Here is a 15,796-nt window from a genome sequence, read left to right on the forward strand (position 1 = left end):
GCCCGTCAATCTCCCGCTCCATTCGTCCCTCACTCGTGAACAAGATCCCGAGATACTTGAACTCCTCCACTTGGGGAAGGATCTCATTCCCGACCCGGAGAGAGCATTCCACCCTTTTCCGGCTGAGAACCATAGTCTCGGATTTGGAGGTACTGATTCTCATCCCAGCCGCTTCACACTCGGCTGCGAATCGCTCCAGTAAGAGCTGAAGGTCACGGCCTGACGACGCTAACAGAACCACATCATCTGCAAAAAGCAGAGACCCGATTCTGAGGTCGCCAAATCGGACACCCTCAACGCCCTGGCTCCGCCTAAAAATTCTGTCCATAAAAGTTAGGAACAGAATCGGTGACAAAGGGCAGCCCTGACGGAGTCCAACTCTCACCGGAAACGTATCCCACTTACTGCCGGCAATGCGGACCAAACTCTGGCACCGGTCATACAGAGACCAAACGGCCCCTATCAAGGGGTCCGGCACTCCATATTCCCGGAGCAACCCCCACAGGACTCCACGAGGGACACGGTCGAATGCTTTCTCCAAGTCCACAAAACACATGTAGATGCATAGATAGCATAGTTTGCCAAAAGCGGGTAAGCTGCGAATGACCGACTAAATATCAACAAAAGTGGGGGCGGAGGTCTTCGGATGCAAGTGGGTGTGAATAACCCACCATACAAGTATGGTGGAGAGGAAGCTGTGAACAGCCGACCATAGTTTGCAAAAAGCGGGTGAGAAAAGGTGCGAATGTCCAACCATACATGATCAAAACAGCAGCGGAGGTGTTTGGCTGTGACAAGGTGTGAATGTCCACCCAAAATTAATGAAAAGCGGGCAACAAGTAGGTTTGAATGCCCAACCATACATAATCAAAAGCAGGAGTGGATGTGTTCGGCTACAAGAAGGTTTGAATGTCCGAGCATAGTTTGTAAAAAGCGGGTAAGGAAAGATTCGAATGCCCGAACATACACCATCAAAAGAGGGAGCGGAGGAGCTCCGCTGTAAGACGGTCTGAATGTCCATTAATAATTGCTAGAAAACATGAAAGAAAATTTTTGAATATCAAACCGCACATGATCATAAGCTCGGAGAAGGTGTTTGACTACAAGTAGGTGTGAATGTCAGATTATAATTTGTAAAAAGCGGGTAAGAAAAGGTAAGAATGTCCAACCATAAATGATGAAAAGCGGCAGCAGAGATGTTCAGCTGGTATTTATCAATATTTCTATCTATTGATAGATTTCAACAAAAAACAATGTTGTACTTTGCAGTAAAAGAAAGAGCAAATCTAAAGTTTCAGGAATCCGAGTATAAGCTTGCTTTCATGAATTCTGCACGATTTCAGATTTTGCTATAAATGAATTCCTTCACTCAAACTATGTTAAAACTGCTTTGTCCTTCATATTTATCAATGTCTAGATCGACTTCAACAAAGAACAACATTGGATTTTGCAGTAGAAGAAAGAGCAACACTGAAGGATCAGGAATCCGAGAAAAAGCTTTCTTTTCATACGTTCTGCATGATTTGGGATTTTATGTATAAAATGAATTCCTTCACTCAAACTATGTTAAAACTGCTTTGTCCTTCATATTTATCAATGTCTAGATCGATTTCAACAAAGAACAAGGTTGTATTTTGCAGTATAGGAAAGAGCAAAACTGGAGGATCAGGAATCCGAGAAAAAGCTTACTTTCATGAGTCCTGCACGATTTCATATTTTCCTATAAAATGAATTGCTATGCTCAAACCAAGTTAAAATTGCTTTGTCCTTCATAGTTATCCATGTCTAAAATGTATCAAGCATAAAGTTCCTCATATTACCCTGAATGAGAAAGAAGCATCCGTTTGGTTGAGCAATACGTTCCTTTTGCGGAGTTATGCATGATTTCGGATTTTGCTATAAAATTCATTCCTTCACACCTTTTTTTTCACCGCATTTTATAGATTATGGTTGGAAATTCTCAACCACTCTCATCCGAAGACCTCTCTTCCCGCTTTTGTTAATATATTTGAACTTTAGTCGGACATTCACCCCTTTTTGCAGCTAAACCACCTCCGTTCCCTGTTTTGATCATGTATGGTCTGGCAATACTACCTTTTCTTACCCGTTTGTGAGTAATTATGGCTGGATATTCACACCTACTTCCAGCTGAACACAATCTCTCTCGCTTTTGATGATGTATGGACCGGCATTCTTACCTTTTCTAACACATTTTTCAGCAATTATGGTCGGAGATTCACACCTAATCACAGACGAACAGCTCTGCTCCCACTTTTGATTATGTTTGGTTGGATATTAAAACCTTTTCCTAACTGATTTTTAAAAACTTTGGTTGGACGTTCACACCTTCTCGTAGTCGAACACATCCACTCCTGCTTATGATGATGTATGGGTGGACATTCACACCTTCTTGCAGCTGAACACCCCCTCTCCCACTTATGATCATGTGCGGTTTGATTTTCGGAAATTTTCTTCACACCTCCGGCAGAGCTTCAACCATATCCCGGGGGAGGTGGGGGACATTGAGTCCGAATGGGCCATGTTCCGTGACTCCATTGCCGAGGCAGCTGGTCGGAGTTTTGGCCGTAAGGTGGTCGGTGCCTGTCGTGGCGGCAACCCTCCAACTTGCTGGTGGACACCAGTGGTGAGGGAAGCCGTCAAGCTGAAGAAGGAGTCCTATCGGGCCTTTTTGGCCAGTGGGACCCTGGAAGCAGCTGATAGGTACCGACGGGCCAGACGGGCCGCGGCTTCGGCGGTTGCTGAGGCAAAAACTCGGGCCTGGGAGGAGTTCGGTGAGACCATGGAGAACGATTTCCGGACGGCCTCGAAAAGATTCTGGTCCACCATCCGGCGTCTCAGGGGGGGGAAGCGGCTCACAGTCAACACTGTTTACAGTGGGGACGGGGCTTTGCTGACCTCAACTAGGGATGTTGTGAGTCGGTGGGGGGAGTACTTCGAGGAACTCCTCAATCCTACCAACACGTGCTCGGAAGAGGCAGAGTCGGAGAGCTCAGAGACGGGGCCTCCCATTTCTGGGGCTGAGGTTGCCGAGGTGGTTAAAAAGCTCCTCGGTGGCAAGGCCCCGGGGGTGGATGAGGTCCGTCCTGAGTTTCTCAAGGCTCTGGATGTTGTAGGGCTGTCTTGGCTGACACGCCTCTGCAGTATCGCGTGGACATCGGGGACAGTGCCTCTGGACTGGCAGATTGGGGTGGTGGTCCCCCTCTTTAAAAAGGGGGACCGGAGGGTGTGTTCCAACTATAGGGGTATCACACTCCTCAGCCTCCCTGGTAAGGTCTATTCGGGGGTATTGGAGAGGAGGATCCATCGGATAATCGAGCCTCGGATTCAGGAGATGCAGTGTGGCTTTCGTCCTGGCCGTGGAACAGTGGACCAGCTGCTGGGAGTTCGCCCAACCAGTCTACATGTGTTTTGTGGACTTGGAGAAAGCGTTCGACCGTGTCCCTCGTGGAGTCCTGTGGGGGTTGCTCCGGGAATATGGAGTGCCGGACCCCTTGATAGGGGCCGTTCGGTCTCTGTATGACCGGTGCCAGAGTTTGGTCCGCATTGCCAGCAGTAAGTGGGATACGTTTCCGGTGAGAGTTGGACTCCGTCAGGGCTGCCCTTTGTCACCGATTCTGTTCCTAACTTTTATGGACAGAATTTCTAGGCGGAGCCAGGGCGTTGAGGGTGTCTGATTTGGCGACCTCAGAATCGGGTCTCTGCTTTTTGCAGATGATGTGGTTCTGTTAGCGTCGTCAGGCCGTGACCTTCAGCTCTTACTGGAGCGATTCGCAGCCGAGTGTGAAGCGGCTGGGATGAGAATCAGCACCTCCAAATCCGAGACTATGGTTCTCAGCCGGAAAAGGGTGGAATGCTCTCTCCGGGTCGGGAATGAGATCCTTCCCCAAGTGGAGGAGTTCAAGTATCTCGGGATCTTGTTCACGAGTGAGGGACGAATGGAGCGGGAGATTGACGGGCGGATCGGTGCGGCGTCTGCAGTGTTGCGGGCTCTGCACCAACCCGTCGTAGTGAAGAGGGAGCTGAGCCAGAAGGCGAAGCTCTCTACTTACTGGTCAATCTACGTTCCCATCCTCACCTATGGTCACGAGTTGTGGGTAGTGACCGAAAGAACAAGATCGCGAATACAAGCAGCCGAAATGGGTTTCCTCCGCAGGGTGTCTGGGCTCTCCCTTAGAGATAGGGTGAGAAGGTCAGTCTTCCGGGAGGGGCTCGGAGTAGAACCGCTGCTCCTCCGCATTGAGAGGAGTCAGATGAGGTGGCTCGGGCATCTGGTTAGGATGCCCCCTGGGCGCCTCCCTGGGGAGGTCTTCCGGGCACGTCCCACTGGGAGGAGAACCCGGGGGAGACCCAGGACACGTTGGAGAGACTATGTCTCTCGGCTGACCTGGGAACGCCTCGGGGTCCCCCCGGAAGAGCTGGAGGAAGTGGCTGGGGACAGAGACGTCTGGGTTTCTCTGCTCAAGCTCCTGCCCCCGCGACCCGACCCCCGGATAAGCGGCAGATGATGGATGGATGGATGGATATATCCTCCACCAACCAGACTTACAACTCCCGACTAGGGTAGCAGAATTTCTAAGCATCTGCACCCCAAAACTACTATCAAAAATATATAAATTATTGTCTAAGATAGATGACACAATGTCTCTTCCATCCTCAAAATGGGAGGCAGATTTATCCATCAGTTCTGGTCATAGCTTCTAACCACAAATATGTTTGAACACCTTCATAATGACTCGAAATCCTAATTTACAGCTCATACAATACAAAATCCTTCATAGAACACACTATACAGGACAAAGGATGTTCAGGATGGGTCTAACACACTCAAACATCTGCTCACATTGCACAAATAACACACCTGATGATTATGCACATGCTTTGTGGTTTTGTGCGCCTGTCCAGAAGTTCTGGCTTGAAGTCTGTGAGGACCTATCAACATGGCTAAAGTGTAGCATCCCTGCATGCCCCACACTGTGCATACTGGGTGACTTAGACAACATCAACATGGAAATTAACTCAGCACACATGGTTCTCACAGTGTTATGTATCGCAAAGAAAACTATTCTCATGAACTGGAAAGCGAAGAACAATCTGTGTATTAACCAGTTTAGAAATTTTCTTTTAGATTATATTAGCATGGAAACAATGTCTGCCTCCTCAAAACATCAATTGGCTGAATTTCATTCTCTCTGGTCCCCTCTGATTAGTTTTATCACATAGTGGTGGTGGTGGGTTGCTGGGTGATGGTGGGTCTCAGGCCCGGGCTGCTGCAACTGGTGTGACCGGGTGGTTTGTTTGATTGTTTTTTTATGTTGTTTGTTTGTTTTTTGTAGAGGTCCTCCGGGGTGGGGTTGGGTTGCGTGGGGTGGGGCGGGATGGGTACCTTCTGGGGGTACAGTAGCTCCCGGAATATGGTCGCTGCAGGCCCCGAGCCTGGTGGACATCAGGCCCTCCTGCCCATTGTTGGCTCCCAGGTAGCAGGGATGCCTATTACAGCCAGTCCCTGGCTGCCCTCTCTGGGGGAGAGTAGCTCCCCCGGTATATATCCTCATACCCCTCTCCCTTCTGGCTCCTGTACACAGCACACACTCACACATGAAGGGTTTTGGGGGCGTGTGTGTTCGGTGGGGTGTAGTGGATGGGGCCACGTAGGTGGTCCCCTTTGGTTGCACTCTGCAGTTCCCTGCCCCTGTTTTAATTACACCTTAGACATTACTACTTATCAAACACACTCACACATACACATTAGGTCTTGGGGGGTGGTTACACTGAGTGGCATCTGGTGGGCGGGGCTCTTTGGGTATGTAGGCTGCCCAGAGTGCCGCGCTCCCAGTTCTACAAGTTTGGCTGCCCCTCAATTTTAATTGCTCACTATTAGAAAATATTGAAGAGCCAGAAGGGTGAGGGGAGGGGTCTTCTTCGCACACCCCTGCTTCCTGGTGTCTGTTCGGGGCAGAAGGGGCCAGGAGGATTAATTAATTGTTCTGCTGGTTCGGGGTCTGTGGTGGCTGGGGTGTTGCTGGCCCCCTGGTGTGCCCGCTGCACTATACCCCAGCAGAGTCGAGGGAGGTAGGACGTGTGGATGTGTGGATGTATGGGACGTGAAAGTGTGTGTGGTAATGATTGGGCCTGGATCTGGGACTTGCTGTCGCCTGGCCTGCCTGTGCTTCTCCCGATGGGGCGTCAGCGTTGCCTCTCCCCACTGCTCGCAACTTCACCCACCTGTGGGCACGTCTTGACTCCCAGGGCACTTGGCAAGGGGCGCTGGGGCAGGCGCTGACCCACTTTGTGGCTGTCTGGGGCGCTTTGCCCTCCTGGGTATTGGGTGGGGCCTCTGCCGGGGGGTTTGGGGGCGCTCGGGCCCCTGTGGCCCGGGTCCAGTGCACGGCCCATGTCTGGGCGGCTGGGGCCTGGCGGGGTCGGTGGGCTGTTGCCCCTGGCTCCCGGAGGGCCTCTGCCCTATGCTTATGGGGGCTCTTTCCGGGGGCTTCCTCTGCAGTCTTCTGGGTGGATGCGTGGTTGCCCCTGCGGTGGGCTGCCTGGGTTCTGTGCTCTGTGGGGGCTGCTGGTGGCCTGGGTCTTGTGGCCCTCTCTGCCTGCTTCTGATTGCTTGGGGGGGGCTGTGGATTGTGGCCCTGTACGCTTATACACTCATAACTAAGCACGGTTATCATGTAGGTCCTGTGCCATGGGTGTTGCATGTTCTCACACACACACACACACACACACATTCATTAGTCCAGTAGCATGGTCGCTAAGCAGTTGATGTATTATCATGTCGTCTCAGGTCATCTATATCCACAGCTGTGTTGTATGCGATTGCCGCTTCTTGTGCTTGTTTTTGTTTGTTTGTGTGTTTGTTTTTTCTCTGCTTGTCTGCTTTCAGGTGCTCCTGGTGGCGCTAAGGCTGGATTCCCCTCAGAGGCCATGGATTGTTGTCTGTTTTGTTTTTACAGGTGTAGCAGCTGGTTGTCTGGTTTTTGTTTCTATTTTTGTTCTGTTTCCTCTTCTTTCCTCTTCTTCTTTCCTTGTCCCCCGGTCCGGTTCAGTTCAGTTCATGTCATATATTGTAAACAGAAATAAATAAATGGGCATCAAGGGGAGCTTTACATTTATAAAACTTCCCTTGGCAAAGCAAATCTGTTTGGCATCAAAGGTATTCAGACTACAATTCTTCTGACATAATGCTGAACAGGACAAGGGGAAAAAAAAAAAAAAGTAAAGAAGACAGTTCTGCCGAAAGTCAGGGACAAGACCTGTTCTAAGTTCTATACTTTTTAAAAGGGGCATGTTTATCAACTATGGAATTAGAAGATTTACAAAAATGGTCAAGTGCTAGATCTTCATCTGAGATTTTAACAGTGTCATATAACTATTCAACAGATCAGTTAAAAAAAAGCCTGCTCATGGAGATGTTTCAGGATCTGGATACCAAGCGTGGACCTAATGTTTTCATTTTTGCAATTCTGATACAGGCTATTGAGCAGTGATAACTAACACCAAGTTCAGATACTGCGGATATTCTACCTTTGATTTGTTAAGATTGAGCCAATCAGGGACAACCTTGAAGGATCTCTTTGGTTTTGTAGGATCAGTAATTACCTGAGAAAGGTTGATATTGGTACACACCTTTTTTAAATGATCAGAGGCAGAGTTCAACTTGTTTAAATTAAAATTGCCACACAGAGATTGGGTTTAGGCCACATGCACACAGAATGACATCAACAAATATAAGAAATATTAAACATTTACACATAGATTTTTGAATACATGTAGAGGAATGATACTTTGAAATGTGCTCATTGCGGAGTTATGATCAGTTGAGTAATGAAGGTTGAACTATATGGGAAAGAGGTTCTATTCCCAGCATCATGATGGACACTCCTGATATAGAAGGTTTCGCTAACGCATTGGAATTGTTTTACTATTTTCATATGCATGTGCAATGAAGAATTGCTTGCTGCTGATAAATGCAAAGAAGAACAGCTTACACATAGATGCTCACATATAGGTTGCTGAATGCAATGAAGACCTGCTTATCCAGTAAAGTTCAATGTCAATGTGTAATATTCAATTAGGATTTGCAAAACAGTGAAGTTAAACAATGAATGGGTCCATAGTCGGTATGAGAAGACTACAATAATATTTACCTGGGTGTACGTTCAAACAGAGATGAGAAAATCGCGATAAATAATTGTTTGTTTGTTTGTTAGTATGTATATGAATGTTATGTGTATAAACTGTGTTGAGTTATAGTTACTCAGTAGTGTCTCAGTGAAACAACCGACGGGGGATGCCTTGCGGTGACAACAAAAGCAGTGTTTTACTGATCAGTCAAGTTGCTCCAGTGTACTCCATACAAACTGGTTGGCTACTGAAGGGATAGAAAATGGGGAATTCTTGTTTTAAAGCAAACAAGGAATTAGATGGGAAAAATACATGTTTTAACGGGACCCAGACAATATTAAATACTCAGACAGATGGGAGAAGAAGTGTAGTTTTGTAGGAAATCACAAAATTATTACATAGAATTAGTGAAATCAATTGAAGAATGCCTTTCTGAAGAGCTGTTTACCACAGATGAGCAGCTTTGCGACCAAGCACATTGTAGATCGCTTTACTGCCAAAATGATCTAATTTAATGGATTGGTTTAGACATGCATAACAGCATTTTAAGAACAAAGAGAGAAACAAAAAGGGACAACGCTTCATGGTGGAAGGTGATGTATAAATAAAAGTTTATATGATGAAGGGGGTGGCAACACCCATTCCGAAATCCCGCCATTCCGACATCCCGCTATTCCGACATCCCACCATTCCGACATACCACCATTCCGACATGCAAACGTCCCACCATTCCGACGTTCAAATGTCCCACCATTCCGACAAGGCTTTCTGTATAAGGAAATGTGTGTTACTCAACAGGTGAGTCCCTTCTTTCTGTTCATGCAATTTATATGTTTAACACATGTTTATAGACAAGCGTTATTAAAAACACAAAGTCTCGGCAACTGGAGGAGGAGAAGCAGTCCGCGGTGGTTTTCAATCACACACTCCAATGCCACTTGTTTCAACTTCCGAAAATTTAATCCAGGAAAAAAAGGCTTACAAACATGGACCAAAACGGCTCCATAACACGCACAAGAATCCAAAAGAAACGAAAATTAACTAAAAGAAAGCAAATAAACAGTATGAAGTGGTCAAAATTGGTTTTACGCATGCCTATGTGCGTCTGGCACATGCGTCTTCGGGCTCTCCCACATTGGTTTGTGGATGAAAGCTATATGTTCAGCTGTAATGTCATGTAAAAACAATCTCTACATGACATTTACTCCCAGGTGTGACCAGTTACGTCCTTAAGATATCAACAGGCTGTATAAAGCCTTGCGCAACGGCTGTGTGTTTGTGCCAAATGCGCAAAGCCCATCCGCGCTTCCCAAAATTGGAGCGAGTACTCATAAATCACGTAAATAACATGAATAAACGGTTTTACTGCATTTTGTTGTGTTTTATACGTTCTATGCTGTCATTTCTCTCTTCTCCTATTGGCAAGGCAAGGCAGAGTGCTCGCAACTGTGTCCTGTGCCGTAGCCGTGATATCTGTTATTGCAATTATTACTTTTGCATATGATGACAGCGTGCAAAAGACGCATGGGCTCTGTGGAGAGCTCCGCTCCAGCTGGCTGCTGTTACAGCTCACTGACACTGTATTTCTGCTTAATCAGTTTCAGTCTCGCCAGAGTTACATTAATATCTGTATTTTTATATTTGAAATTCAGGGGATTTTGATAATAGATTATTAAAGTTTGTTTGCGAGGCTGTGGCCTCTGCATGTGCAAAGCTTGTGCGCCAAACTTTAGGGCGTATTTGCGCCGGCATATCATTAGTGCAAAATGTTTTGGGTAAAAAATAGGCTATTAAAAGGAACTGTCGTAATGGCGGTATGTTAAAAAAAACAAAAAACATACCGCCATTCCGACCATAGGAGGAAAAAAGTGTCGGAATGGTGGGACGTTTGATAAAAAATTAAGTGTCGCCATTCCGACAATTGGAGACCCATGTCGGAATGGCGAGATGTCGGAATGGCAGCATGTAACCATGATGAAGGAGAGACCATTTGAGCAGCACAGCCATTTCACAGCACAGGGACAGCAGTCCAAGTTACAGGATCTCCCACGTGGTATCACCTGTCACATTGTGTCAAGGCATCAAAAGAAGAAAAAATCACCAAACTCAAGGACAAAAAGACGAAGACGCCGGTGAACGAAGAGAGAGTACTGACAAACCAGAAATACAAAAGGATTCTCGATATCAAGATCCAGAAGAAGAGGCTAACAATGCCACGAACACTTACGATGCTGGGAATGATGCCAGCAATGAACAGAGAAGAAGATTCAGTGTCATCAATCTGCAACACGTGCCTCTAATGAGGGGGTGAATATAGAATCCTCAACGATTACAACGTCTCTGGGAACTGTGACAAAAACAAGGTTTAAACCATTTTGATATATATTGTAACCTATTGGCTAAGGAATAGTGCTGAAAAGGAGGTAAATCTAATCCACCATTGTCCTTGGTCTTCTGTAGGGTTTTTAAACTAATACGTGGTGGTTTGTTTTTCCACAGAAATTTGGAGATGCATGAATCTAGTTACTTAAACCAAGTAGCAGATGGTTTTATGGGGATCATTGAGAACAAATGGATGTAATTCTCCCCATAAGTGATATAGGTAAGGACTTCCAACGAGAGAGATCGTCCTCTACTGTCTTTAATAATTGCACATAATTTAGCTTTGTTAGCTCTGAGAGCCTGGAGGAAATGTTTATGCCTAAATATCTAATATTTCCTGACTGTAAAGTGATCGCAGGTATATTATGGACCCTACAGTTAATGGGCAGAACTGTGGTCTTAGACCAGTTGATAGAGTAGTCAGAAAGTGTTGAGAATTTATTTATGAGTGTGATCGTGTGAGTGAGAGACGTCTGTGAGTTCTGAAGGAAAAGTAATACATCATCAGCATAAAGACTTATTTTATGCTCAATATTTTGGGATTAATTACTCACAAACGGGTAAGAAAAGGTAGTATTGCCAGACCATACATGATCAAAAAAGGGAGCGGAGGTCGTTCAGCTGCAAGAAGGTGTGAATGTCCACCCATAATTGCTGAAAATGGGTAAAAAAAGGGTGCGAATGCCAAACCATACATCATCAAAAGCAGGAGTGGATGTGTTCGGCTAGAAGAAGGTTTGAATGTCCGACCATAGTTTGTAAAAAGCGGGTAAGAAAAGGTTCGAATGCCCAAACATAGACCATCAAAAGAGGGAGCGGAGGTGTTCCGCTGTAAGAAGGTGTAAATGTCCGACCATAGTTGGTAAAAAGCGGGTAAGAAAAGGTTAAAATACCCGACTGTACACAATCAATAGCGGGAGCGGAGTTGTTCGGCTACAAGAAGGTGTGAAAGTCCGACCACGGTTTGTAAAAAGCGGGTAAGAAAAGGTTCGAATGCCCGAATATATACCATCAAAAGTGGAAGTGGAGGTGTTCGGCTGCAAGAAGGTGTGAACGTCCGACCAAAGTTTGTAAAAAGCAGTTAAGAAAAGGTTCGAATATCCAACCAAACATAATCAAAAGCGGGAGCAGAGCTGTTCGACTGCAAGTAGGTGTGAATGTCAGATCATAATTTGCAAAAAGCTGATGAGAAAGGGTGAGAATGCCCGGCTATACACCATCAAATGCGGGAGCGGAAGTGTTTGGCTGTGAGTAGGTGTGAATGTCCGACTATAATTGCTGAAAAATGTGTTAGAAGAGACTAGAATGCCGGACAATACATCATCAAAAGCGGGAGAGGTGGTGTTCGGCTGCAAGTAGGTGTGAATGTCCAGCCATAATTACTCACAAATGGGTAAGAAAAGGTAGTATTGCCAGACCATACATGATCAAAACAGGGAGCGGAGGTGGTTCAGCTGCAAGGTGTGAATGTCTGACTAAAGTTTGTAAAAAGCGGGTAAGACAAGGTGCGAATGCCCGACAATGTATGATCAAAAGAGGGAGCAGAGGTGTTCAGCTGCAAGAAGGTCTGAATGTCCACCAATAATTACTGAAAAATGGGTAAGAAAAGGTGCGAATGCCCAACCATACATCATCAAAAGCAGGAGTGGATGTGTTCGGCTACAAGAAGGTTTGAATGTCCGACCAAAGTTTGTAAAAAGCAGGTAAGAAAAGGTGAAAATACCCGACTGTACACAATCAAAAGAGGGAGCGGAGTTGTTCAGCAACAAAGAGTGAAACTCTGACCATGGTTTGTAAAAAGTGGGTAAGAAAAGGTTTGTATGCCCGAATATACAACATCAAAAGCAGAAGCGGAGGTGTTCGGCTGCTTGAAAGTTTGAACGTCCTACCAAAGTTTGTAAAAAGCAGTTAAGAAAAGTTTCGAATATCCAACCAAACATTATCAAAAGCGGGAGCAGAGCTGTTCGACTGCAAGTAGGTGTGAATGTCAGATCATAATTTGCAAAAAGCTGATGAGAAACGGTGAGAATGCCCGACTATACACCATCAAATGCGGGAGCGGAGTTGTTCGGCTGTGAGTAGGTGTGAATCTCCGAGCATATTTTGTAAAAAGGTTGGTAAGAATAGATTCGAATGCCCGAACATACACTATCAAAAGAGGGAGCGGAGGTGTTCCGCTGTAAGAAGGTGTGAATGTCCGACCATAGTTGGTAAAAAACGGGTAAGAAAAGGTTAAAATACCCGACTGTACACAATCAATAGCGGGAGCGGATGTGTTTGGCTACAAGAATGTGTGACAGTCCGACCATGGTTTGTAAAAAACGGGTAAGAAAAGGTGCGAATGCCCGACAATGTATGATCAAAAGAGGGAGCGGAGGTTTTCGGCTACAAGAAGGTTTGAATGTCCGACCATAAAAAAAAAAAAGCGGGTAAGAAAAGGTTCAAATGCCTGACTATACACCATCAAAAGCGGGAGCGGAGGTGTTCCGCTGTAAGACGGTGTGAATGTCCGACCATAGTTGGTAAAAAGCGGGTAAGAAAAGGTTAAAATACCTGACTGTACACAATAAATAGCGGGAGCGGAGTTGTTCGGCTACAAGAAGGTGTGAAAGTTCAACCATGGTTTGTAAAAAGCTGCTAAGAAAAGGTTCGAATGCCCGAATATATACCATCAAAAGCGGAAGCGGAGGTGTTCGGCTGCAAGAAGGTGTGAACGTCCGACCAAAGTTTGTAAAAAGCAGTTAAGAAAAGTTTCGAATATCCAACCAAACATAATCAAAAGCGGGAGCAGAGCTTTTCGACTGCAAGTAGGTGTGAATGTCCAGCCATAATTACTCACAAACTTGTAAGAAAAGGTAGTATTGCCAGAGCGGGAGCGGAGGTGTTTGGCTGTGACAAGGTGTGAATGTCCACCCAAAATTAATGAAAAGCGGGCAAAAAATTAGGTTTGAATGCCCAACCATACATCATCAAAAGCAGGAGTGGATGTGTTCGGCTACAAGAAGGTTTGAATGTCCGACCATAGTTTGTAAAAAGCGGGTAAGAAAAGGTTCGAATGCCCAAACATACACCATCAAAAGAGGGAGCGGGGGTGTTCCGCTGTAAGAAGGTGTGAATGTCCGACCATAGTTGGTAAAAAACGGGTAAGAAAAGGTTAAAATACCCGACTGTCACAATCAATAGCGGGAGCGGATGTGTTTGGCTACAAGAATGTGTGACAGTCCGACCATGGTTTGTAAAAAACGGGTAAGAAAAGGTGCGAATGCCTGACAATGTATGATCAAAAGAGGGAGCGGAGGTTTTCGGCTACAAGAAGGTTTGAATGTCCGACCATAGTTTGTAAAAAGCGGGTAAGAAAAGGTTCAAATGCCTGACTATACACCATCAAAAGAGGGAGCGGAGGTGTTCCGCTGTAAGACCGTGTGAATGTCTGACCATAGTTGGTAAAAAGCGGGTAAGAAAAGGTTAAAATACCTGACTGTACACAATCAATAGCGGGAGCGGAGTTGTTCGGCTACAAGAAGGTGTGAAAGCTCAACCATGGTTTGTAAAAAGCTGGTAAGAAAAGGTTCGAATGCCCGACAATGTATGATCAAAAGAGGGAGCGGAGTTGTTCGGCTGCAAGAAGGTCTGAATGTCCAACCATAATTCCTGAAAAATGGGTAAAAAAAGGTGCGAATGCCCAACCATACATTATCAAAAGCAGGTGTGAATGTCAGATCATAATTTGCAAAAAGCTGATGCGAAAGGGTGAGAATGCCCGACTATACACCATCAAATGCGGGAGCGGAGGTGTTCGGCTCTGAGTAGGTGTGAATGTCCGACCATAATTGCTGAAAAATGTGTTAGAAAAGGAAAGAATGCCGGACCATACATCATCAAAAGCGAGAGAGGTGGTGTTCGGCTGCAAAAAGGTGTAATGTTCGACTAAAGTTTGTAAAAAGCGGGTAAGACATGGTGCGAATGCCTGACAAGGTATGATCAAAAGCAGGAGCGGAGGTGTTCAGCTGCAAGAAGGTCTAAATGTCCATCAATAATTGCTAGAAAACATGAAAGAAAATTTTCGAAAATCAAAGCGCACATGATCATAAGTGGGAGAGGAGGTGTTCAGCTGCAAGAAGGTGTGAATGTCCACCCATTATTCCTGACAAATGGGTAAAAAAAAGGTGCGAATGCCCAACCATACATCATCAAAAGCAGGAGTGGATGTGTTCGGCTACAAGAAGGTGTGAACGTCCAACCAAAGTTTGTAAAAAGCAGTTAAGAAAAGGTTTGAATATCCAACCAAACATAATCAAAAGCGGGAGCATAGCTTTTCGACTGCAAGTAGGTGTGAATGTCAGATCATAATTTGCAAAAAGCTGATGAGAAAGGGTGAGAATGTCCGACTGCACACCATCAAATGCGGGAGCGGAGTTGTTCGGCTGTGAGTAGGTGTGAATCTCCGACCGTAATTTCTGAAAAATGTGTTAGAAAAGGTAAGAATGCCGGTCCATACATCATCAAAAGCGAGAGAGGTGGTGTTCGGCTGCAAGTAGGTGTGAATGTCCAGCCATAATTACTCACAAACGGGTAAGAAAAGGTAGTATTGCCAGACCATACATGATCAAAACAGGGAGCGGAGGTGGTTCAGCTGCAAGAAGGTGTGAATGTCCGACTAAAGTTCAAATATATTAACAAAAGCGGGAGGAGAGGTCTTCGGATGAGAGTGGTTGAGAATTTCCAACCATAATCTATAAAATTCGGTGAAAAAAAGGTGTGATAGAACACTAAAAGGTGGAGCGGAAGTGTTCGGCTGCAAGAAGGTTTTAATGTCCGACTATATTTGGTGAAAAGCAGGTGAAGCAAGGTCTGAATGCCCAACCTTACATTATCAAAAGCGAGATCAGAGGTGTTTGGCTGCAAGAAGGCCATAGTTTGCCAAAAGCGGGTAAGCTGCGAATGACCAACTAAATATCAACAAAAGGTCTTCGGATGCAAGTGGGTGTGAATATCCCACCATACAAGTATGGTGGAGAGGAAGCTGTGAACAGCCGACCATAGTTTGCAAAAAGCGGGTGAGAAAAGGTGCGAATGTCCAACCATACATGATCAAAACAGGGAGCGGAGGTGTTTGGCTGTGACAAGGTGTGAATGTCCACCCAAAATTAATGAAAAGCGGGTAAAAAGTAGGTTTGAATGCCCAAGCATACATCATCAAAAGAAGGAGTGGATGTGTTCGGCTACAAGAAGGTTTGAATGTCCGAGCATTGTTTGTAAAAAGCGG

Source organism: Leuresthes tenuis, unplaced genomic scaffold (genome assembly GCF_036924035.1).
Source record: "Leuresthes tenuis unplaced genomic scaffold, fLeuTen1.0.hap1 SCAF_20, whole genome shotgun sequence".
NCBI lineage: Eukaryota > Metazoa > Chordata > Actinopteri > Atheriniformes > Atherinopsidae > Leuresthes > Leuresthes tenuis.